At 47.9% G+C, this 25,599-nt stretch overlaps 1 pseudogene; it reads right to left on the bottom strand.

The window, feature by feature from the left end:
• Nucleotides 1-10,521: 10,521 nt before the first annotated feature.
• On the bottom strand, nt 10,522-13,604 carry LOC134425983 (cytochrome b-like; annotated as a pseudogene).
• Between the last annotated feature and the right edge of the window lie 11,995 nt (nt 13,605-25,599).

Raw genomic sequence — 25,599 nt, 5'->3', positions numbered from 1 at the left:
AATTTAGCAGGAGATCAATGCCCTTGCATTCCAGCTGCTCCTAAGAGATCACAGGGCTTGGGTGGGGGTGCTGGGCTTTATTTCTCATTCCAGCACTTTAGCACTGTCAGTGTAGTTGAGTCCAAGAGAACTTGCCCAAGCACAGATGCACAAAGAGTGCAGTTCCCAGTGCAATGCTCTGAGTCTGATCACTTTCCATAAGGACTTGCACGCTCCAGATTCCCTAAGAGTGTTCTTTTTTGAGCAACAGGAGAGCAATCTCAGGATTGCTGCCGACTGGGGCACTGGCTACCAAGTTTTGATGTGTGCAGCAACAGAGAGGGCAGTAAGGGGAGATTATAGCAGTGAGATCTATCTGTCTATTTTCCCACCTATCTATCTATGCAACATTTACATAACTGAATCTTCCTGGCTCTGGTCCAAGGCAGTTGCAGGTGCAAAGATCACCAAAACCATCCCTTTCTGAGGAGGATTAGAGACATGTTCTCTCAACCGATTCTGAGCAGGCAGAGATGTTTCCCCCTCCAGATATGATGGTCTTCCATTCAGAGTTGTTTTCTTCCTCTGGCCTCTTGTGCCCTGATGTCTCCAGTTAATTCTTTCAATTTCTGCCTGTCCTAGAGAGGTGGAACAATTCCATGTTTAGGTGGTGTTTGGTGACTCTGGTCATACATGCCATGCATTACATGACACATGGTTTCCTTCACTGGCTTCCTCAGGGCTGTGTAAGTGCATTCATTATTGGGGCCTTAGGAGAGCCTCTGTTACTGCTGGTCAGAATTGTCAGTTGACAAAAGAGGGAGAAGAAACACTTTGGTCCTTTTCCATGTACTGAGGTGGCCATAGAGGCTCTGTGACCTCCATCGGAGATCTTTGCATGCATCCTCATCTTCTGAATGACCAGGTTTTCCAACAAGAGTGTGGATGTCAGAAAGGCAGAAATGCTGGTGCAGGCCTGAAGAGAACGTGAACTCCAGAGGTGTCTCTCAATAGGGCTGAGCTCACCCAGGATGCCACCTGCAGAGCCAGGATGGAGCTGTGGAACAGGGTGGGGTGTCAGTAACTACTGAAAGACAAACAGAACGTGGCAGAAGCAGAGGGAGGCCCTCACCAGACCCTTGAGAAATGCCACACCTTCCCTGTCAGCTGCCTGAGAGGTTGTTGGAGCTTCAATCCCAGATGGTCCCTGATTATAAGGCCAGGGTCACTTTGGAATCTGTGCCTCCTCTCGGACAGAGAATGACCCAGCAGAGCAGCAGCACAGTGCTTTGGGAAACTGTGAGCCCAGCAGTCTTTGAGTCTTGGCCCATAAAGGTCCTATGGGAAGTTGAAACCCATCTTCTCTTGCTTTCTGTTCAGGTGCTTCTAGAGAAAGAGCAGGAGCAGAGTGCTTCATCAGAGACGCCATGCCAGACTCAGGGAGAGCTGTTCCCAGTCCGAGAGCAGGAAGAGCAGCTCAGGCAGCAGGTGGAAGAGCCACAGGAGAATGGCCAGGTGAGCCTGACTGGCCAGGTAACAGAGAGAAGGGCAGGAAGAGGGGCATAAACCAGAGCTCCTGGGACTGAGGAGGCCAAGAGTCCCACAGGCACTGAAAGCACAGGGCCTTGGAATTTGCAGAGATCAGCCCTGGGACAGGAGGTTTGCAATGGAAGCAGATGTGGGTAGGGAAGCAGAAAGAAGTGGCTGAAAAAATGTGATTTTAAAGGCTGCAAGAGGTAAAAGATGAGCTTGATGGCAGCTCTCAGTCACTTGCTCTGCATTTGTGTGTGCAGAAGATCAAGGCAGAGCCACAAGCAGAGCTGCCCGAAGCTCAGAGTGCCATCATGGATGTGAAGAGAAAGAACAAGGAAGACATGGGAAGAATTCAAGAGGAGAATCTCCATCAGCACAGGAGCGATCAACAAAACCAGGTGAGTGAAAGAGTGGCAGCCACTCCACTCATGAAATGTCCTCTCCCTATAACAGTTCCCAAGAACATTTCTTTCCCCTGGTTTCCAGAAGGAAATACTCTGTGGTCAGGATAGGAACCACACATTTTAGAAAGCGAAACCCAAGAGGAAAGACTAAACTCCCTTTAGAAGTTGAACCCCAGTGCTTCAGGAACAGGCCCAGTGCCCATGCACTTGAGAGGAAAATGCATCATCTGCCTTCTGGCAGAGCCCTCCTGCCTCCTGCAGGTTTTGACACTTCCAGCAGAGATCTCCTGTGTGGGCTGGCTTTCACTCTAGGAGCTAAACAGCTTTTCATGTCTCTGCTTCTGTTTTGTTTCTAGGGGTTTTGGACAAGTGGTCAGAGCACTCAACAATGCCACAGGAGGAGAGGTAAATGTAAACAGGCCCCGCAGACTCTGTTGCAAATGAAGGCTTTCCCCTCTGGTGTGAGCTGTGGCTGGAGCTTTGGACAGAGCTGTGTTGAAAAGGCACAAGAAGCACAGACTGGTGCCAGCCTGCAAAATACATTTGGGACTTTGTCCTCCTCAGCTGCCAGAAGGAAGGCAGGGAGGCAGCGGTTCCTTTCAGAGAAGGACGCGCTCACTCGCTCTCCATTGCTAAAACAAAAGTGGTGCCTTAGAGCACCTCACTGCTCTTTGGGGCTACAGCTTCAGAGTCCTGAATTCTCATTTCTGGCTGCCAGCAAATCTATCTGAAAGTTACTGGTAGCTCCTTAGGCACCTGCAGTACTGCATTTGGGAACTGCATGTGGGGAGAGAACTGCAAGGCATCCCTAAAAGCCCTAAGCCATGCCCATAGCCCAAGATGTATCCACAGCGTATTAAGGCATGGATTACTTCTTCTGAATCCCAAAAAAAGCAGCAGAGAGTGTGGTCAGTGGTTTGTGGGTGATAGCTGTGACACCACTGTTTCCAAGTGGACAAGGCAAAACGTCAGTAGCCCCACGTGTCCTGTAACTGTCCCCCAAGGGAGCAGAGAAATGGGCTGTTGGAATGTCAGTTCCTAATTACTGCAGTGCCTAATCACAAGGCAGTTTGGCAAAGCTCAGGTTTGTCATTGCAAAATCACTTGCTCCATGTGCGTTGTGGTCTCGTGGCACCAACTTCTCGAGTTACTGATTTTCAATGTCATTTTAGGTGGCCATAAAGAAAATACATATTCAAGGACCGAATAGGAAGGAAGTAACTGTTAATGAAATCATGGTCGTGAAGAGGTATAGGAGTCCCAGTGTTGTGAATTATTTAGACAGGCGAGAGGTCATGGTCTTATCCCATCAATGGGCATTTACATACAGCAAATATGAGAGGTGAAAAACCCACTTTGGTCAGTGGCAGAAAGAAGAGCTGTTAATTTTTATTTATTCATATTTCTCAACTCATCTCCAATGGATGAGAGGAGAGTGCATCTTGTCTGCATGAGTCTTCCCTGCCACTCATCAGTTGAAAATTATTGCAAAATTATTGAAACCTGGATCAACAGTATTTACTAAGTCAATACCCTCAAAGTACATTGCCTCCACATTTTCTTGGGATTGATTTTTTAAAGTTTCTTAAATTCTGATGAACCCTTTCCATTGCTGTGCATGCCAGGAAGACTAGGTTATTATTTCCAGAAACACAATGCCTGACAGGTTTTTACCTGGGCTGTTACTAAACTGCATTTTTCATCTCCTGGCCATCTAAGACATCTCCTTTTTCACTGCTGTGCCTTTCTCCTCTAGACTGCACAGACTGCAGATTGTCTATTCCTTTGATTCTGTCCTAGTCACAAAGGCACCTGGAAACACGAAACCCAGAAGCAAAACATCAAGGTAGCCATGCATGTTTATCTCAACGGCCTTGTTTCCTTCTTTCAGCTAGCTTCTGGGTGAGGAACTCTGGCTGGTAATGGAGTACATGGATGGAGGCACCTTCAGTGATGTCATCCGCAAGACCTTCCTGTCTGAAGACCACATTGCAGCCATCAGTCGGGAGGTCAGCAATCCCATCTGTGCTTCTGAGGGCTTGGGCAGGATTGTCTGGGAACAGGGGCTCAGAACAGGAGTGATTTCATGTGCCAAGCTTTGTTTCTGTGTGGCTGGTATGCTATGGGCAAGTAAAAGCATCTCAAGTGAAAGGCCTGCCAGTGCCCCTGCACTCACTGTACTCAGTGCCAATACTCTTATCTCCTGCTGTTGTACTCTCGCTCCACCTCTTGTATTTGCTGTTCCCCATCTTGCCTCACTAAACTTTTTTCTGTCTTCACTGCATTCCTTGCCTGTAAAAGCAAAGGTGCTGGTGGCAGGATTTGAAACAAACAGCAAAGAAAAAGAGAGACTCGATTCTCTCAGTCCTCAGCTAAAAAGGATAGGAGTGCAGCCAAAATGCTCTTTGCTTCTGAGCACATCCACTGCAGCAGGAGTCATCCTGGCTGGTTTGCAGGGGAAAGTCTAAAAGAGCAGGTGCTGTTACTCTTTCCAAAGCTGACATGCCTTTCCTCAGAAAGGTCCTGCTCTGCAAGTGTTGGAGCAGCAAGCTCTTCCTCTCAGTGGCATTGTGTTCTGCCATTACTGCCCATTCCCTTGGAGAGGGAATCTTTTCAATTCTTTGTTTCTTTCTCGTGTGATGAAATCACATCACCCATTTTTTCCCTCCTCTTTTTGTTTTCTCTCTCAGTGCCTGCAAGGACTGGATTTTCTTCATTCGAACAATGTGATCCATCGAGATGTGAAGAGTGACAACATCGTTCTCAGAACCGATGGCTCTGTCAAGCTGAGTCAGTATATTCTTGGTCAGGTGCAGCATTCCAGGGATGTGGGTGATGTGGGTGTGGGGCTGCATGGAGTGACAGCCAGCTCCCCAAAAATGGTTCTGGTGGCAGCGCAGGGACACCCGCTGTGAGCTTAGGGCGCAGTTGCCACATGCACAGAGGTAGGACAAGGAACAAGCAGTCAAGAGCTGCCTTGCTCTGTGTGTGTCCCTTCCAGAGGGAGGGAGCTACAAGTCTAAAGTTTCCAAAAAATAAAAGCCACTGCTGGAGGCAGTGTAAAAAATTGGGGGGATTTTTTAAGTTGCCAATGCCAGGAGATTCAACAGCACATTTTCAAACCTCTACTGGGGAATTCTTTTGCTTGCTTTCATAATTGCACAGAATTCAAATAAAACCAGCATTTTTCTTTCTCCTCAGCTGATTTTGGCCTCTCTACTCAGCTCAACTCTGAGCAGAGCAGACCGTGCTCGGTAGTCGGGATTCCTTGGTGGATGGCGCCTGAAGTGGCAACAGGTCAACCATATGGCCCCAAAGTGGACATATGGTCTTTTGGAATTGTGGGGATTGAAATGTTAGAAAAAGAACCTCCTTACTGGGACCAAAGTCATGCCTTGGTAAGCAGCAAATACTCACTGATCCCACTGTCTTTCTCACCTGTCCCATGCCCTGCGTGCCATTGGACAAAATCCCATTGCCATCTGCTGGAACTACTTCCACCAAGGTCCCCTCTAAAAACGTCCATGCAACACATCAGCATCTGTTGTAGATTTGGATACGTTAGTGGCGGAACTCAAGCCTTACCACATGCCAACAAACTCCATTCTCAGGAAACACTTTCCTTTGGGTTATAAGTGGTTCCAGTAACGGGAAACAAGCATCTTAGATCTTCTGTTATCTTTCCATAAATGAAGGAGGGAAACCCAAACCCAACAAAGTTTCTAAAACTGTAGTCTTTAGAGAGGAACCTAACCCAGTGTGCAGTTTCTTCTCACTGGGAAACATGCCTGAAACCTGGGCATGAGCTTGTAAAGGCCACTGAGTCTCTTCTACTTCTTGTGCAGTGCTGCTGCACTGCATTTAGTGACCGTGTTTCTCTCATAGCCCACAGCACATTTACCATGTCACCAAGCCAGAGCCTGATGATGTGGAGAGCTTGCCAAAACCGCTGGTTTGTTTCCTGGCACTTTCTGGGATGGGCCTACCAGTAATGCATCGACTTGAGTAGCCAAATGAGCAGAGGGTGACCATAGGGATGGCACCTCTTCTTCTTCTGACCATGACAATTTTTCTTTTGCTGCAAAATGGGAAGATGCAATTTTCAGACTGCTGAGAGACAGAGCTGCAGGTGGGTCCTGTGTGCCCAAGCAGGCATTTCCATCCCAAGACACCGCTGCAGGCATGTTCATGTGTCTGTGTTGAAGATGAGATTGTAAATCTTTATTTCCTTACCTGGGGATTACCTGATGGATTTTCTTTCTTTTCTTCCAATTCCCATTGTTTTCAAGAACAGCACAAAAAGCTTGATGAGTTTTGTTCTAAGGCACGTGTGCTTAAAGGACCAAAAAGCAGTGCAGAGATGCTTTTCATGTACTAACCCTTGAAATTAGTGTAGCAAAGTCCCAATTCCAAAAAGACTCTCAAGCTGGTATGAATCCTCAGAGAAGCAAACATGCTTTTGCTGATGTGATTCCCACTAACTAGGGAAATCAGCTGCCAAGGCAAGATCTGTGGGATGGTGGAAAAGCTGTGGCTGCATCGGGGTTTGGGTTTTTGGTTGGCAAAGGAAAGTCATCTCTGGGTCTCTGTCAGGGCAGTAACTGCCACTGAAGAACAGAGGTTAAACAAAGGGATCTGGGAGAGCCTTAGAGATGTGAAAGCAGCAGGTGGAGCCTCGTGGGTTTTTTTTTTCTTCAGGCTCGACACCTGATAGCCACAGTAGGGACCCCAAAACTTCAGCATCCCAAGCTCCTCTCAGCTTTGCTGCGTGACTTCCTAAGCTGCTGCCTGCAGAGAGATGAGGAGCAGCGCTGGTCTGCCAAGGAGCTCCTGCAGGTAAAATGTGAAGGGGCTGCAGGTGAAACAGGCTCTGAGGGATGGGCTCCTCCTCCACTCAAGTCCAAGGTATCAGATGAGCCCTCTTCTTCCTCACCTCCACTCTTGGTGCTCTTCAAATGAAAATGGTGAGGAATCCTAGACTGGGCTGGGCTGGCAGGGCCCTGTAAAGGTCCTCTGGTCCAAGGGTCCTGCAATGAGCAGGGACATCTTCAAAGAGATCAGGTTGCTCAGAGCCCTTTCCCACCTGGCTTGGAATGGTTGCAGGGACGGGGCACCTACAAGCTCTTGGGGCAATCTGTGCTAGGGTGGCACCATGCTCCAAGTAAACAAGTTCTTCCTTAGACCTACTCTGACTTGATCCCCATTTTGTTTAAAAATATTCACCCACATCCTATTGTAACTGGCCCTTTTAACAAAGATGTCCCCTACTTTGCTCAAAACCGCTCTGAAGTCATGTAAAGTGGCAATAAAGTCTCCCTGGGGCCTGTTCTTCACAAAACTGAATAACTCCATCTCTCTCTGCATTTCCTGAGAGGAGAGGTGCTCTGTTTTCTGTTTCTGTCACCCTCTTTTATTTTTAATTTGGTGGTGTGTTCAGTTTTATCTAATGGTAAAAGAATTGAAGTAGAGCAATGCAGGGTACAGAGACATGAAATGGAGGTGCAGGAACCCAAGGAAGCCACTCCCAGCTGAGCAGTCAGAGATTTGGCTGTGGGCAAGAGGGGCTGTGGGGGTTCGCTCTGAGCCTCTGAGGGGCCCTGGTTTGTGCCCCCCAGCCCACCCTTAGAGGTTTCTGCCACAAACAGGGACAGCCAGGAGAGACTTGTTCCAGCCCCATCTGCTGCCTGGCACCCTCAAGGAGATGGGAACTGTGCCAGGGTTACTGCCAGGTTGTGTGGCAGAGTGGGAACTGCAGGGCCCAGTGCCACTGGGCTGGCCCTGCTGGGAAGGAAGGTGCCAACCAGCACACGAGGGGCAGGGCATGGAAAGGTAGACACTGCTCTGTCTCCCTGTGGAAATCAGCACAGTGCCTGTCTTACAAAGAGAGGGATCAATGAGTGGCTTTGGAGTTTCCTGAAAAGAAGAAACTCCAAGGACAGAAAGCACCATTTCTAGAGAACGGGCAGGGCTAAAATCTCAGCAAGATGAAGACACCTGTATAAATGGATGAGTGGGATCCTGGGCCATGTTTGCCTGTGATGGCAAAGTACTGCACATGAATACAGAGGTGTGGATGATCCCATTGTTCCTCTTCCTGCATCCTTCTAGGAGCAGGAGGAATCCTGTGAAGCACTGAGCTTGGAAAGTCATGGTTCATTGTTTTTTCTTGATTTGGCTTTTTTCCCTTTGGGCAGCATCCATTTGTAAGATTTGCTGAGCCTCCGTCCAGCCTGGTGCAACAGATTGTTTCAGTAAAGAAGAGGAAGGAGACAAAAATGTGACAATCATATCAGAACCATTTATTCCTCAACCAGTTTAGAGTAGCATTGCAGGTTATGACTAAGATTAGGATTACGATTAGGATTACGATTAGGATAAGGATTAGGATTAGGATTAGGATTAGGATTAAGGTAAGAGTGAGGGTTAGAGTAGGATTGTCTAATACGACGTCAGAGTAGGATTGGAAATCAATAAAGTTTCTGAAACCACAACTCACCTTGAAGATTCCCTTCCTTCTCACTCTGTGAATAAGATCGCGATTTCTCTCTGAATTGTCTGTTGTTTCTTAAAGGTGGAAAATGAAACGGTGTCTTTGGAATGGTGTGAAAATGGGGAAGGATCTTCTTCATTCATTCTCTCCAGACCAGACTGCCTTTGAAATATGGCCTACTGGTGTGTTTTTGGCCAGCTGTGGTATTTCTAGGTGAGGAAGATAGGGCAATGGCATTTAAAGGCAAAACCAAATGAAGAATGGGGCAGCCGAAACATCCTGTGCAGATGCAGGCCTTCAGCTGTGACTGGAGAACATTGGGGTTCCTGCCACTTGGATTTGTATCCCTAAATGCAATAATCTCTTTGGCTGGAGGAGAGCCTTGCTCAAGTGAGAAAGCAGAAAGATCAGAGAGGGTGCTCGGGAAGGTCTCCTGTGGTGCAGAACTGTCAGCGCCTGTGAGGTGAGAGCGGGCCCGGCCTTGCCCGGGCTGGAGCCCCAGCAGAGCCCCGAGCAGCTTGAGCCCCAGCAGAGGCAGGCTGGAAGGAGGCCCTTGGAGCTGCAAGAGGCAGCAGCTGAGCCCTGGGTGCCTCTTCCAGGGAGCAGGCAAATCCTCTGCTCTCACAGCCCAGGTGGCAGCTGGCTGCTCCCGAGGGGAAGTGCAGCCGTGCTGGGCACAGCCCAGCCTGGAGGCATTGGCCGTCTGCAGTGTGCCCAGGAGCAGAGAAAGGCCAAGGGCAGCCAAGGGCTGCTGGGCTGGCTGAGAACTCCTCCTCTTCTGCCCGCTGCCCTGCAACTCCTGGCAAAGGTCAGCAGTGTGTGCAGCACTCTGGGCACCAGGGCAGGGAGCCGGGCTGCTCGGCAGGCTGGAGCGCAGGGCAGCCTCCTTCAGGCCCGGCACTCTGCCAGGGGAAGCGAGGCCACCGTGAGACAGGGACAGCTTGGCAGGGCCCATCTGCAGGAGCCAGCGCCTCATGCAGCTCTGGGAGGAAGTGCTTGCAACCCTGCAGTTCTGCACTGAGCCAGAGCAAAGGTGTGAGATGCAGAGAGTTTGGCAGAAATATGCAGGGCCACCAGGCCAGCCTGCTTTTTGCTCTCTGGTGCACAGCAAGCACTGTACAATGCAGCTCTGAGCTGCAGGGGGAGAGGCACATCAGGGATTTGCTTGAGGCTTGTGTTTGAGGAGTGAACTGATTTGGAAGGGGGCAGAAGGGTTTCAGTAGGCAATTTTTGTTTTCTTCATTAATTTCTGAAAAAAGTCATAATGTGTTGCACACAAGGTTATTACAAAAGAAAGGTCTTATAAAATCAGACCTTCCTATAGTAAATTCCCAGCTGGCCTGTTGCGTCTTCTACGTGCAGCCAGCTAACTTCCCATGGGAATAGTCATGAGTGCAGTTAGCACAACAAGCTATTGTGCTAAGAATACTGTGTGCATCTGTAATAAACAAGAAACCTGTCCCATGAGCGTCCACGAAAGCAAAATGTAATCACCTGAGTAAGAGGGAGTCTTAAATAGAGAGAGTTTTAGCATGTACACACCAATACACCTTCTAAGCAATAAATTGTGTGACAAGGAAACTATCAGCCAGTTGGAGTTGAACACAAGGTCTGTGAAAACAGTATAAAAATGAGTTATGTGAATAAAGAATTGGCTTTCCCTGCATGAAGAAACTGAGTCCCGGCTGCTTTATTGAAACAGCAATGTGGCTTCACTGAGCAAGAGCACTTGCAGGGTGTATTGATGAAACACTTGTGTTTGATTCCCAGAATAGGAAGGAGAGGCATTAAGTCCAACAAACAGGGCATAGTCTTTTGAATTCCTTTAGCTTTAACAGCAGTGCTGAACCATGTATTCCCCCACTGCAGTGCTTACTGTGTGCAAGTGGCTATCTTGGCCTTGAAAATAAGGAGAGTGGTCCTGCTAAGAAGGTAACTGGAATGCATTAAAATTCAAGAAAGTGTTTTAGGAGGCTCTTGACCACCAAAGGAGAGTTTGAGGAATGGGAATATTTCCCAAATGACTGTGTCAGGAACTTGAGTTGTGTCCCAGACCCTGCCATATTTAAACCATGTTTGAGCAGGTTGACAAGACAATGAAGAAAAGTGTCTTGTTTAAGAGGTGGGACCTTGAGCCTTGAAAGAGAAACAATGGATTGGTCAATGGGTGGGCAGTCAAGCTTTGAAAGGAGAGCAATGCACAATGGAGCCCTTGGTGGCAGGGAGTCATGGAGTCATCCTGAGCCATCATGGCTTCATCTCACACACCAGGCATGTGTGAGCTGCTGCTCTAACTCCCGCTGTAAAATTCCACTCCTGAGCAGGAGATACAAGGCCTAGTTCTGTGCTGGAGGGTTGAGAAGGACGGGATGCACAGCATTTTCATCCAGGGGATGTCCTGGAAATGCACTGCCTACCTGCCCCTGCTGCCAAGCAGCCCGCTCCAAATCCTTCTCCTGTTCAGTGGATTTTTGGGAATCCAGAGGTCAGTATGTATTATATGCTACTGCAACTAACAGAATGAATTTGCTTTGCAATCCCAGTTTTGTCCTGGGTTATTTTGTGCATGGGTCACCTGAACCTGTGACAATGACCAGCAGGGATCTACAGGACACTCCTACTCTGATGTCAATAAATTCTGAGAAGTGATTGAAATATGTCAATAAATTGGAGGTAATGTTTAGCCCTTGAGTTTTAGCAAAATACTGAATATGTCTTAGTTCTATGGATACAAACTACTAGGTGAGATTGCTGGGTGTGCAGGGCTTAGGGAAGTGATTCCCTGTGCACCCAGCACTGAAATCAAGTAATGCCTCCTTTCTAACCCCGAGCTGGCAGCAGGGATCAAGCCCTGCTTGGTCACTTTCATTTTGACAACTTCTGTTAGCAGGTAAGAAAGGTCCAAATGAAACCTTCTCCAGCTGTTTTCCTCTGGTTGATCTTTTTAGGCACCAAAGCTCTGTGCCACGGGTGTCCTGGGTGTGTGCAGAGCAATGCAGCCCCCACAAAGCCCTTGGTTTCCCCACGAGTTTCCAGGTTGACTGCTTCCAAAGGGGAAGAAAGGCAGAGATGTATATCCACAGGAGTCCTGGCCATGTCCAATAAAGGTGCAAATATGTGGGGAGATTTGTTAGCAATGATTTCAGCTGTTATGCCAACAGTGCCTTCTCTCCTGCTTCTGTGCATTATAGGTGAGTAATGTAATAGTTGGCTCTCACAATTAAGAGATAGATATTATGTTCAAATGTAAAGTGCTGTTATTGTAATATGTCCTCCCATTGTCCTCTTTCTTATCCCCTTTGTAATAGCCTTGGTAGTCAGGGCATTTGGGGAGGGCTGGCTTGTGACCAGCAGGCGGGGTGTAACAACACCTGACCTCCAATCAAGATGCAAGAAAGTAATCTCCACCACTGGACGGCAGAGAAGGAGTTGACTGACGAAACATTGGGAGGGGCTAAGGGTTTAAAAAGCAGAGCATCCCTTTTGTAGATGGGCATGTGGCTGTTAATCATGGAGACTTCCCAGTGCTGCAAACTTTCCTTATACAGTCTTTTCTTAAGGTATAATAAACCTTTAAAAACTTAAAGGTTGCCACCTTGTTGTAGTGTCATCAAAACCTTGCCTTGGTGCAGGGAAGCCGTGTGTCTGAGCCCGCTCCTATCTGCCTGATTGGGGTGTCCAGGGCATCTACACTGCAGCGCGGATACTTGCATGTATATATCTAGTTGCCCCTGTGGCTTCAGACACTCCCTTTTTAGCTGAATGCCTTGACAAGAGCTTTACCAAACCAGTGGCATCCTAATGCTCTTTCTGTTTCAAAATCAGAAACTCAGGCACTAAGAAAGAGCAGGAAGACGTACAAAAGCCAGGTTAGGATACACCCTAACCTAAGTAGAGAGGAAACATCTACTTCCTTGTGAAACATGTCATTAAAAAAAGCACCATAAGTAATGCCATAGGCAGCAAAAAGCACAGGAGCAATTCACTCAATCATTTTAACACTGCCCTGCAAGTTTGCAGGCTGTGGTCACACAGTGGAAAAAGCAAGGCTCCTGTAAATGTGCAGCAGCCCACTGACAACTTCCTCAATCAGGGGGAATAGAACTAGAATGATTGTGAAGTATGTGAATGAGGCTAGTTGGCCGATGAGGATGAAGGGGTGTTCTACTGGCTGGCTGCCTACTCAGGTTAGGATGAGGACTTTGACAACTAGGGTTCAGAATAGGATTTGTGATAGGGGGCGGAAGGGTATTGATCATAGTTTTGATCTATGTAATAGTGGGGTGAGGAACAGGATGAGGATTGAGGCGGCTAGAGGCATTACACCTCCTAGTTTGTTTGGGATGGATCGGAGGATGGCATAAGCAAATAGGAAAGATCACTCGGGTTTGATGTGAGGAGGGGTGACTAGCGGGTTGGCTGGGGTGAAGTTTTCTGGGTCACCTAGGAGGTTGGGGGAGAATAGGGCTAGTGAGATGAGTAGGGAGAGCATTGGTGCGAATCCTAGGATGTCTTTGATGGTGTAGTATGCATGGAAGGGGATCTTGTCACAGTCTGAGGGAATGCCTAGCAGGTTGTTTGAGCCTGTTTCATGGAGGAAGGTGAGATGGACGAGAGTAAGGCCTACGATGACAAAGGGAAGGAGGAAGTGGAGAGCAAAGAATCGGGACAGTGTGCGGTTGTCAACAGAGAACCCGCCTCAGGCTCACTTGACTAGTGTTTGCCCGATGTAAGGGATGGCAGAGAATAGGTTTGTGATTACAGTAGCTCCTCAGAATGATAGTTGGCCTCATGGTAGGATGTATCCTATGAAGACGGTTGCTATGAGGGTTAGGAGGAGGATGACTCCAATGTTTCAGGTTTCTTTGTTTAGGTATAAGCCGTAGTAGAGTCCTCGACCGATGCGTAGGTAGATGCAGATGAAGAAGAAGGAGGCTCTGTTTGTGTGGAGGTTGCGGATGAGTCAGCCGAATTGTACGTCTCGGCATTTGTGAGCGACAGAGGAGAAGGCTAGTTTGGTATCTGCTGTGTAGTGCATAGCCTAGCAGAAGACCTGTGACAATTTGAGTAATTAAGCAAACGTCTACTAGAGACCTGAAGTTTCATCATGTTGAGATGTTTGATGGCACTGGGAGGTTGATTAGGGCGTTGTTGATGATTTTGAGGATTTGGTGGTTTTTATGAAGGTTGAGGGCCATTGGTTATTTCTGTATGTGGATACGAGGATGATGGCAATGGATAAAGCGAATGATCCTAAGTAAGCTTTGATTAGACCTGAGTGGAGGGTGGTGGCAGTTTTGGTTGCTATTAGTTGTAGGCTGGCTAGCCCCTCTGGACCTAATATTTTGTATCAGGAGAGGTCAATTTGGTTATACTTAGGCGGTGGGTTAGGGGGTTAAAGTATCCTAGGGATGTTGAGAAGTTTGAGAAGGGGGCTTTTTTTGTGAGGATGAGTGTTTGGTCTATTTTTGAAATTTCTAGAGCTAAAGCGATGCCTAGGGCTGTTACGATTAGGGCAGTTATTTTATTGGGGATGCCATGGTTATTGGACGGGTTTTTGTGGGGATGATGAATGAGGTGATGAGGAATCCTGCCAGGATGCTTCCCAGCGCAAGGCAAGTGATAGGGGAAGTTACTGCGGGGTTGTTTTCATTTACTGGGGTCAAGGGCGGAATTTGAACAAAGCTGGTCTGTACTAGGAACGTTATGCGGATTGTGTGTACCGTGGTGAATGATGTGGCTAGAAGGGTTAGGAGTAGGGCTCAAGTGTTTGAGTAGGATGTGTTTAGGCTTTCAATGATTTGGTCTTTTGAGTAGAATCCTGCTAGGAATGGTGTTCCTATTAGGGCGAGTTTGCCCTAGGTAAGGCATGCAGTGCTTGTGGGGAGTATTTTTTGGAGTCCTCCTATTTAGGATGTCCTGTTCTCCATTTAAGCTGTGAATGATGGAGCCTGAGCATAGGAAGAGCATGGCTTTGAAGAATGTATGAGTTGAGATGTGGAGGAAGGCTAGTTCGGGTAGTTTAATTCAATTGTGACTATTATTAGTCCTAGTTGGCTTAGAGAAGGCAATGAGTTTTTTAATGTCGTTTTGGGTGAGGGCGCACATGGCTGCAAATAGTATGGATAGAGCTCCTAGGCAGAGGCACAGGGTTAGGGCAGTTTGGTTATTATTGAATAGAGGGTGGGTTCGGATGAGTAGGAAAATTCCGGCAACTACTATTGTGCTGGAGTGGAGTAGTGTGGATACGGGGGTTGGCCCTTCTATTGCAGCTGGGAGTCATGGCTAGAGGCCGAATTGAGCAGATTTTCCGGTTGCAGCTAGGATGAGACCTAGTAGGGGTAGTGTAGGAGTTTGGGATGGGGTAGGAAGTTGTTGGATTTCTCAGGTGTTTGTGGTGGAGCCTGGTCATGCTGTGCAAAGATAAGTCTGATGTCTCAGATTCGGTTGTAAAGTACGGCTGGGAGGGCCGTGGTGTTGGCCTCTGCTCGGCCGTGTCATCAGCTGATTAGTAGGAAGGATGTGATTCCAACTCCTTTTCAGCCAATGAACAGGACAAATAGGTTGTTGGTGATGATTAGGATGAGTATGGTGATTAGGAAGAATAGTAGGTACTTGCTGTTCCCAGAATTCAGAGGAAGCTTCTTTCTTTCTACAGTTTCTCCTGAAAGGATCTGACTGTCTACCTTGACCCTTGACTGAGTGTGAAAATAGTGATCTTCCCATTGCAATGAAATGCAAACTCCAAAGCAGTGAGTGTCTGCTCCAGAACCCTGGAGCTGCTGCTGTGCTATTTCACAAAGTACTGCCATAGCTCAGGGGGATTTTTGAGAAGCTTTTCTGGGCAAGTTTCCAGCAAGTTAATGAGAATTGGTGCATGCAACTGATTTTTTTTTAAAAGTACTTGAAGGAGAGGATTTCAGAAGTTGTTATAAGTGTTTGGTAGAACAGGAGCATTGAGTGTTAAAGAAGAATCTCCATTTTCTTGATCATGTTTGTAGTCATTTACTGGCAAAACAGGCCAAATTGTAGGCACAAGCAAGAACACTGACCGGATCTCTTGCTGGTGTGTGAATGAAATGTGTCTTTTGGAGAGAAGCTGAGAAAGGGGAAATCATCTCTTTTTGGGTTGAATTGTTCTGTGGGATTCAGCAGCCCAGGCAGTTTTTTCACAGCATCTGATTCATTTCCCCTGCCCGCTACAGGTCACCTCAAGCGTATTCAGTAGTGCTGATCCTGAGCTGAGTGAGAAAGGCACATTTCATGTTCCTGGTGTTTAAGAATTGTAGAGCCAACTGTCAGCGTGGCCAGTAGCAGTAGAGGGCTGGCTAGGGACACCGAAAGAAAATCCATTGTGATGCCTTCAACAAAGGTAACAAAGACATAAGTGGATAATTCCTAGTTTTCATCTCAGAGCACTGAAAAATTACAAACTACAAAACTCTGAGTTTTGCAGAGAAAATGTCTCTTGCTGACAGCAGCCAGAGGGGAACACTGAACTAACAGCAACTTCCTAGAGAGTAGAATTAGCCCAGTTCAATTTAGTCAGAGAGACTGAGAATTCCATTCCTGTAAATTTAATGCCATCTCCTTAGAAGATGCAGCTGTGGAACAAGAAGGCCATCTTGAAATGGTGGATGCTGCATTTGAAACCAAACAGGCACCTTTGTGGCTGGGGATCTGCGTGGGCCAAAAGGACGCAGGGCTGGCGGCCTTGAGCAGCTGAAGATGAGGCAGCGTGTGGCCAGGTGGCCAAGAAGGCCAAGGGCATGGTGGCCTGTGTCAGCAGCAGTGGGGCAGCAGGAGCAGGGCAGTGAGCGTGGCCCTGTGCTGGGCAGCGCCGCGGCCACAGCTGGAGTGCTGTGTGCACTTGTGGGCCCCTGGGAAGCAGAGAGTCATTGAGGGGCTGCGGCGTGTGCACAGAAGGACAGGGGAGCTGGGCAAGGGGATGGAGTACAAGGCCAGTGAGGAGGTGCTGAGGGAGCTTTATCTTGGGCCACAGGAGCCTCATGAGGGACCTTCAGCATCTCCTCAGTGCATCCAAATATTTGAGGCACTTTGGGAAATGACTTTTGCCCCTTATTTTCCTTTTTTTTTTTTTTTTTTTTTTGTTTGCTTGGAGGAAGAGGCTGTTAATTTTCTTTTTCTCCCAACTGAGGTTCTTTTCATCATTATTTTCTGCTCTTTTATAGCACTGGCACTGGGACTGCTAGAATTTTAATTTCCAAGGTATCACTTCTGGAGAATGCAGTAGTTTTGCATGAGAACACATCATTCTGTGCAGGGACCTTGGTGCAGAAGGAGCTGTTGTGTTTCCAGGCCAGCCAGTATGGCCTTACAGATCACTTTGAGTTTAGTAGTGCCCGTGCCTTTTTGTAGCCCAAGGAATCAGTGTGTGTTGTGTGTCACAGACATTTTTTCATAGAAATCCTCTCTTTGGGATTTTTCCTCTTCTGGGAAGCTGAGGCCCCAGAAAGAGAATGTAAACAATGATTACCTGGCAAAATAATGGAACAGTTTATATTACGTGCCATCATGCAAAATTTGCAGGATGGCCAGGGTATCAGACCCAGCCAGCACGGATTTAGGAGGGGTAGATCATGTCTAACTAACCTGATCACCTTTTATGACCAGGTAACCCGGCTAGTGGATGCAGGGAAGGCTGTAGATGTTGTTTTTCTGGATTTCAGCAAGGCCTTTGACACTGTTTCCCATAGCATACTCCTAGACAAGCTTGCTGGCCGTGGTCTGGATAGGAATACCCTTTGCTGGGTTCAGAACTGGCTGGATGGCCGGGCCCAGAGAGTGGTGGTGAATGGTGTCACATCCAGCTGGTGACCAGTCACCAGTGGTGTCCCTCAGGGGTCTGTGTTGGGACCAGCTTTGTTCAATATTTTTATTGACGATACGGATGAGGGCTTAGAGTCTTTTATTAGTAAATTCGCCAATGATACCAAATTGGGAATGAGTGTATATCTACTAGAGGGGTGTAGGGCTCTCCAGAGAGACTTGGAACGGCTGGACATATGGACAGAATCAAACGGGATGAAGTTCAGTAAGTCCAAGTGCCGAGTATTGCACTTCGGCCATAATAACCCCCTATACCGATACAAGCTGGGGACGGAATGGCTGGATAGTGCCCAGGTGGAAAGGGACCTGGGGGTGCTGGTTGACAGTCGATTGAATATGAGCCAGCAGTGTGCCCAGGTAGCCAAGAGGGCCAATGCCATCCTGGCCAGTATCAGAAATGGAGTGGCCAGCAGGAACAGAGAGGTCATTCTTCCCCTGTACTTGGCACTGGTGAGGCCTCACTTGGAGTATTGTATCCAGTTCTGGGCCCCTCACTTTAGGAGGGATGTCGAGTTACTTGAGCGTGTCCAGAGGAGGGCAACGAAACTAATAAGGGGCTTGGAGCACAAGCCATATGAAGAGCGACTGAGGGAGTTGGGGTTGTTCAGCCTGGAGAAAAGGAGACTAAGGGGTGACCTCATCACTCTCTACAACTTCCTAAAGGGTGGCTGTAGTGAACTGGGGGTCGGCCTCTTTCTCCGGGCGACAACGGATAGAACAAGAGGACACAGTCTCAAGTTGCGTCATGCTAGATGTAAGTTAGAAGTAAGAAGGAAATACTTCACAGAAAGAGTGGTCAGATACTGGAATCATTTACCCAGTGAGGTGGTAGAGGCATCATCCCTTGAAGAATTCAAAAAAAGACTGGATGTGGCACTTGCTGCCATGATCTAGTTGAACAGTTAGAACATCGGCTGGACTAGATGATCTTATAGGTCTCTTCCAGTCTTGAAATTCTGTGATTCTGTGATTATCAGCTGCTGTGAAATGCAATAGGGTGCACCTGTGATTGGTTCATGTTCCATGTGTACAATTGGGGGCCAATCACAGGAACAGGCTCGGGGAGAGATTCCCTGGACACAGAACTTTGTGGTATATTCTTTCTATTCTGTTCTTAGCTTAGCAGCTCTGCAACTTCTCTCCTTATTCTTTTTAGTATAGTTATAATGTATTATATATCATATATCAATAAATCCAGCCTTCTGATCATCAAACAAGATTCTCATCCTTCTCTCACCCTGGAGACCTTCGTCAGGTCACTGTAATAGTTGTGTTTGGGAATTTAGCAAGAGGTCAATGCCCTTGCATTCCAGCTGCTCCTCAGAGATCACAGGAGCTGGAAGGGGCTGGGCTGCATTTCTGTTTCCAGCCATTTTAGTTCCACCAGTGTGGTCGAGTCCAAGAGAAGAACTTGCCCAAGAACAGATGCACAAAGGTGCAATTCCCAGTGCAATGCTCTGGGTCTGATCCCTTTCTGTAAGGACCTACACGCTCCAGATTCCCCAAGCGTGTGCTTTTTTGAAGCAACAGGAGAGCAATCTCAGGATTGTAGTTGAGCATGGCACTGGCTACCAAGTTCTGATATCTGTAGCAACAGAGAGGACAGTAAAGAGAGATTTAAGTAATGAAATCTGTCTGTCTATCTATCTGTCTGTCTGTCTGTCATCTGTCTGTCTATGTAACATTTATGTAATTGAATCTTCCTGGCTCTGGTCCAAGGCAGTTGGAAGTTGTAAAGCTCACCTAAAGCATCCCTTTCTGGAGAGGATTAGAGACATGTTCCCTCGACCGATTATGAGCAGGCAGAGATCTTTTCCCCTCCAGATATGATGATTTTTCCCTTCAGAGTTGTTTTCCTTTTCTGGCCTCTTGTGCCCTGAAGTCTCCAGTTAATTCTCTAAATTTCTGCCTGTCCTAGAGAGGTGCAACAATTCCATGTTTAGATGGTGTTTTTTGTTGACTCTGGTCATACTTTTGTTGACTCTGGTCATACATGCATTATGTGACACGTGGTTTCCTTCACTGGCATCCCCAGGGCTGTTTAAGTGCATTCGTTCATGGGGCCTTAGGAGAGTCTCTTTCCCTCTGCAGCAGCAGCAGCAAGGAGCGGTGGCAGGGTCAGGACAAGGAGGAGGTGGCTGCCCTGGCCCTTTGCTCCCGGGCCCCAGGCCAGGAGGGCTCTGGCTGCAGCAGGGCGCTCTTCAGGCAGCCCCTGGCAGCCTCTGCACGGAGCACGGCACGCTGCCCTATCCTGCTTGTGCCACTTTTCTTCAGCAATACCCTAGCTTCTCTTCACAAGGAAAAAACCCCAACAATGTAAAAAGAGCTAATTCAAGTACACTTCTATCTGCCTTTGTATTGCAGTTTTTTTGTCTAGAATTTCATGATTTTTATGAAAACATGCATTCGTATCTGCACATTTTTGTAGTTTTTATTATTCATATACCAAAACACACCTTTTTAAACTCTTGATTTATTGCAGTTGGTAATTTTGAGGTAGTATATTTTAAAATGTCACAAAACAACACCCTTTGGGTAGTTTTTCTCACTCTTAAAAAAAACCCTCATATGCCATTTTAGTCTTTGTCTCTCCAAGTTGGTTCATACTGGCCTATTTTAAATCAGGGCTACAATAATTTTATAGGATTGAGAGAGGGCCAATGAAATGCACACCAGTGATTCCTCTTGTGCAATGTCATGGCCCTGCCATAAAGCCTCTTTTCAATTTTTTTTCTCTCATTAGCTCAACTGCAAACACATGTTTAGTTGCAAACTTACACAATGTGAGCAAAATGAAAATGATGTGAGGGGCCTTTGGGAGCTCCTTGCTGATCTTTCTGCTTCTTCAGCTGAGCAAGGCTCTGATCCAGGCAAAGAGATTGCACTTAGTGCTACGTAACCATTTGGCTGGAACTCTGCTGATTTCTAGGGACAGCTGGAGGCCTCGATCTCCCCAGGATGTTTTGGCTGAGCCAAGCTTTGCTGGGTTTTGGCTGCAAATACCATTGCCCTTGTTTTCTTATATCCACAAGTACCATGGCTGGGCAAAAACTGCCACGTGGGCCATCTTCCAAAGGCACTTTGGTCTGGAGTTTGTCAATGAACGAGAGCCTCATCCACTGCCAAACCACATGAAAAAAAATAATGAAAAAGAACTTCCCATCCTTAACCAAAAACGGACAATTCAGAAGTGGATCTAGAGCTTCTTTATGAAATGAAAAGGAAGGCCATCTTGCAATGGAGTTGTGCTTTCGGGAGTTTTTCTTCTGACTCCCACTCACAGCTGGCACTGGAAAAAGTCATGTCTCTGCAAGCGTCAGTGTCTTCTGTCTGCCATCAGTTGTTTTGCTGCAACAATCAGAACAGGCATCAGGCTGGAGAGAGGCTCAGCTGATGCTAGCAACAGGAGCTGGCCCAAGGAGAAAAAAGAAATGAACTTTTACCTCCCAAACCCATCTCCCCAGAGGCTCAAGAAGGATTTCTCTGGTTCCCAGAAATACAAAGAAACAGGGCTGAGAAGACCCTCTGCAGCTATGTGTTCATGCACAAGACTTTGCTGATGCCATTTGGGTTTGGCCTTTTTTCCTTTTCTATCTTTTCTGTAATCCTTGCACCTCAATTTAGAGCTCTGTAGGCTACTCTATTTGTGACTATTTTTCTGTAGAAGCGAAGGGAGACGACCCATCCTCTGATCAGCATCAAACTCCAATTTATTGATCCAACATGCACATTTTATAACCGTGTTAATTAAGTTTATACATATTGCAAAGCCCGAGCTCATCATTGGTTACAGAATAAACACCAACCCCTCCTTTTGTTTTCAATACCTGTGGTTTATTATTGAGACCAAGACTTGTTTTTTCCCATCTTGTTATGAACAGTTCTCAAGGCCTCCATGTTTGTCGCTTTTGCTTTCCCATACCAGCCAAGGACAGAATATTTACTTGTTACTAAAAAACAACCTGAGAACTTCTGCTGTTTACAGAAACGTGCCTGAGAATTTTGTTGTTTACAGGAACAGGCTTTGAGAATTTACACCTTACAGCTGCCTTTTACTTTTCAATCAGCTGTATATGATTATGGCATGTCTGAACAAAACTGTATAAGCCATGTCTGAGCAAAATTCTGCAGCATTTTTCCCAGTCCTTTTCCATGGCCTTTGCCTAAGCAGAAAGACAAACTTCCAGAGCTCCAAGCATCAGGGGGTAGATAACCAGTGTTATCTTGGTTCTTCCTGGGACAGACCCTTCTGGGGAGCTGGTGGACTCACCATCCCTGCAAGCCTTTAAAAGAAGACTGGATGTGGTACTCGGTGCTGTGCTTTAGTTGAAGTGTTAGGCCATGGGCTGGACTCGATCTTGAAAGTGTCTGTCTTCCAAGCCAGTGATTCTGTGACTGAGGCAGCTTTTCCTGCAGCACTGGAAAGGGCTGCGGGGGCCCTTGGCCAGGGACGGGGATCAGGGCTCACGGAAAAGATGCGAAGGGCTCAAGGTGAAGGCCGAGAGGGCAGAGCTGCCACAGCGTGGCCCAGAGCGAGCCTCATGTCCTCCTCCTCAACCTGCGCCATCTGCGCTGCCCTTTGCGGCGCCGGCGGCTCCTCTCGCTGCGGGGCTCCGGGGTGTGATGAGGACCGGGCCCCTCGTCACTGGGAAGTGCTGGAGCCTCAGAGGTGAGCGCCTGCTGCTGTGGCCGGCAGGGGAGAGCTGCAGCTGCGGCCCTGGGCATGGCAAGCTGCCACTATGGCCGGCTCCTGCCTCTGCTCCGGCCTCTGCTCCTGCCTTGTGTAATGGGTTAAAACCTTAAGTTTGTTCATCAAAAACTGACAAAGTTATTCCAGTAAGACGGTTGCACCACATCCGTTTGTTTGCCTAGTAAATCTCCAGACCTAATAAGTAAGGCGAAACCAAAGACAATGGGTTTCACAACATTTGTTTATCTGTTTAGTGAACTGTTGACATGGGTGGCGGGCCTGCTATGATTGATAGAACAGTATTAGCTTATCTGCTCAGTAAACTTAAAATTCCAAGAACTCAGTAGATTAAGCTTAAAGTTCCAGGAATCAGACCTACCATACCAAATAAGGAAAACTACCAGCCTTCATCTTCAGACCAGCGGGAGGCGGACTACGACCACCTAGCAACAGGAGAAGCATGCGCAGAGTACTACCCTGAAGGCCACATCAACCAAAAATAGGACTGTATATAAACCCCGCGAAACACCAGAAGCGGGGGGGCCGTTGGTGGAGTGGTGACTCCCCGGCCACACCCAGCGCTCCCAGGTGGGTGCAAGCCTTTTGTTGGTTTCACCCAGCGCTGACTTTGCCTATTATCACTTGCTCTATCAATTAATAAATTACATTTCATTTGGACTCATTAGTCGGTGATTGATTCCCCACCGCAACCTATAACACCCTGTGCACACAGACACGGCTGAGCGCTGCCTGGCAGCTCCCTGCCACTCAGCAGAAGGCCTGGCCGGGCTGCTGATCTCTGCGGCCTCTGCCCTACACTGCTGGCCCCGCCGTGCTCCCACCTGCCTCTGCCGGAGCCGGGCCCACATGGGAGGCAGCACATTGCGGCCAGCTCGGAAAAGCCCTGCCCGCAAACCGCCCACCACTGCCTCGGCCTCAGGCCACAGGCTGCCGGCATCCTCGCAGCTGCGAGCCGGCCTGGGCCGCCTGCCGGCCTTGGCCGCAGCTCCCGCCTGTGTCTCCATGGCCATGGCTGCTCGGCACAGCGGGCTGAGCACAGCCAGCGCCAGCAGCAGCTCCTCACGGGCCCAGGCTCTGGGCGCTCCGAGCCCACCCTCCCCCGAATCCCAGCCCTGAGGGGCTTGGCGTCTCAATGTAGCCCCTGGGGACAGCAGAGTCGGCCACTGAGCTCAGCCCATGGTGACACCACCAAGTGACCAATGGAAAATTCACCAAATCCTTATCAGAGACAAGAGAAAACTCCCATGGTGCCTGACAGCCTGAAGCAACTGCAAATTACAGATCATTCCATCCATGTGGGAAAAGAGACTTTTGCATTAAAGCAAAAAAGAGTTATCTAAAAGGAGGACAGGAACAAACAACAAAGTTATTTGGACTCATGCTTCTTGTCTCTGCTAGAATGGCCAAGAAAATGCAATCCTTGCTCTTATGATACAGTTCTCTCTGTTCATGATGTGGGACAGCGAGTGCTGATGATGAGCAGGACCTGATGCAAGGGACAGGGAGGAGGATGCAGCAAGCACAGTGCCAAGCTTACAGAGGGATGATCTCTGGCAGTGGCACTGAAGGAGAAGAGTTTGCAGGCAGCACAGAAAATGGCTCTTTGTTTCACCTCTTCTTTCAGTGCTGCTAAGAATGTAGGCTGGAGCAAGCTGGGAACACCAGAGCATGGAGCCCTTTCCAGGCAGGGCTGCATCTGCTGAAGGGGCACAGGGAACTTAGCAGGAATCAGACACAAACCAGCAGGGAACTGAGGAGCCCCTCTGGTGGCAGAAAGGAGCCTTGGGCTCTGCTCACTGCTGCTGCCATTTTCTATCGAACCATCTCCAAGGACTTCTGTTGTGCTCTGTATTTCTAAGTGTTTTTCCCCTTGTTTTTTTTTTTTATTGTTTGTCTCCTGCACCTTTAGTTCTCCAAATTTTCCTACCCTGCCCAGAACTGGCTCTAAAATATCAGCAAAGCAGCTAGAAACAACAATGGATGGTATCCTGTGGCTCAGGAATTCGTATGCCAGAGCCCTTCCTGTGCATTATGCTTTGTCAGGACTTCCTTTTTCTGGGCAAAAACTAGTGAGCAGTGGAGTTTTTTTTGCCTAAGAGCTCCTGAGAAACAAATGCTGTGCTAGGTTTCTCATGAGTGCATTCGTTAAGTTCATTACTGGAAAACAGAAAATAGGGCCAGGGTAGCAGAGCACCTGGGAGCTGGTCACTCCCTGCAAAGGGCTGGTGTGTGATGTGAGAATACCATGTTCCAGGATGGGCAAGCAGGGTAAATGTGCTCAAGGTGCTGCAGGCGAGGTTTGGGCTCACTTACAGGGCAGTCAGGGGTGGTGAGCACTGCAAGATCCAGCTGCAGTCCCCATCCGCGTCCCTTTCAGTGCTGGCTTTAGTGTGTCTGCTGCCTGGATCCAGAGCGCCCTAGGGGGCTCCTGAGGCTGCCTTTGCACTCAGGGTGAGGATGCGCAGGAGCCCCTGAGGCCAGCAGTGGAGACCAGGGCTGGGGCTTGCAAAGTGCATCCATGATTAACATTACAGGTCCTGAAGGAAAGACAGTAATGGTGCATCCTTTTGTTGTTCAGAAGCCTCTCACCATCTGGGGGAGAGACGTCCTGTCCCAATGGGGAGCCAAACTGGAAGAGGGAAGTGGGCCTGTGATGGAAACCACGTCAAAACCTGCCACTTGAAAGCTGACCTGGAAAACTGATCATCCTATATGGATTGATCAATGGCCTTTAACAGGGAAAAATTTAAATATCCTTAAAAAATTGGTAAAGGAGCAATTACAACAAGGTAACATCACCCCCACAAATAGTCCCTGGAACTCACCGGTGTTCATCATTCACAAGAAGACATCGGACTCCTGGAAGTTGCTTCATGAGCTGAAGAAGATCAATTAAGTGATTGAAGACATGGGGCCTCTTCAACCTGGACTCCCTTCTTTATCAATGATCCCAAAACACTGGCCTGTCGTTGTCATTGATTTAAAGGACTGTTTATTCCACATTCCACTTCATCCTGATGATGCTCCAAGATTTGCCTTTTCAGTTCCCATCATCAATCAAAGAGAACCCATGCAGAGATATCACTGGAAATCATTGCCCCAAAAAATGAAGAACTTGCCTATAATTTGTCAGTATTCTGTTACCCAAGCTTTGTCTCCAGTTCGACGGAAGTATCCAAGATCCATGATTCTGCACTCCATAGATGATTTACTCACGGCAGCTCCAATGCAGGCAGAGATGGAGTGAACCCGTGCTAGTGTTGTTACTGAAATCCAAAATGCTGGACTTGCAATATCTGCTACAAAAATCCGAGAGGTTCCACCCTGGAAGTATCTTGGATGGAAGACGACTGAGAAAACAATAACACCACAGAAGATACAGCTCCAGACCAGTGTCAGCAAGCTGCAAGGCTTACAAGAGCTTTTGGGAGAAATCAGTTGGGTCAGACGTGTTTTGGGAATCATCAGTGATGAAGTGGGTCAACTTTTTGATTTACTGAGAGGAAGTTGCAACATCAACTCTCCAAGAACCTTAACACCTGAAGCTCGTCCAGCCCTTGACAAGGTCATGGAAGCTCTCCAAAGACAGCAAGCTCCTTGCTGTTTTCCAGAAAAGCCTTTCTTTTTTGCAA

The sequence above is a fragment of the Melospiza melodia genome, chromosome 17 (genome assembly GCF_035770615.1).
Source record: "Melospiza melodia melodia isolate bMelMel2 chromosome 17, bMelMel2.pri, whole genome shotgun sequence".
NCBI classification, from domain to species: Eukaryota; Metazoa; Chordata; class Aves; order Passeriformes; family Passerellidae; genus Melospiza; species Melospiza melodia.
This window is presented reverse-complemented; position numbering and strand designations above follow the sequence as displayed.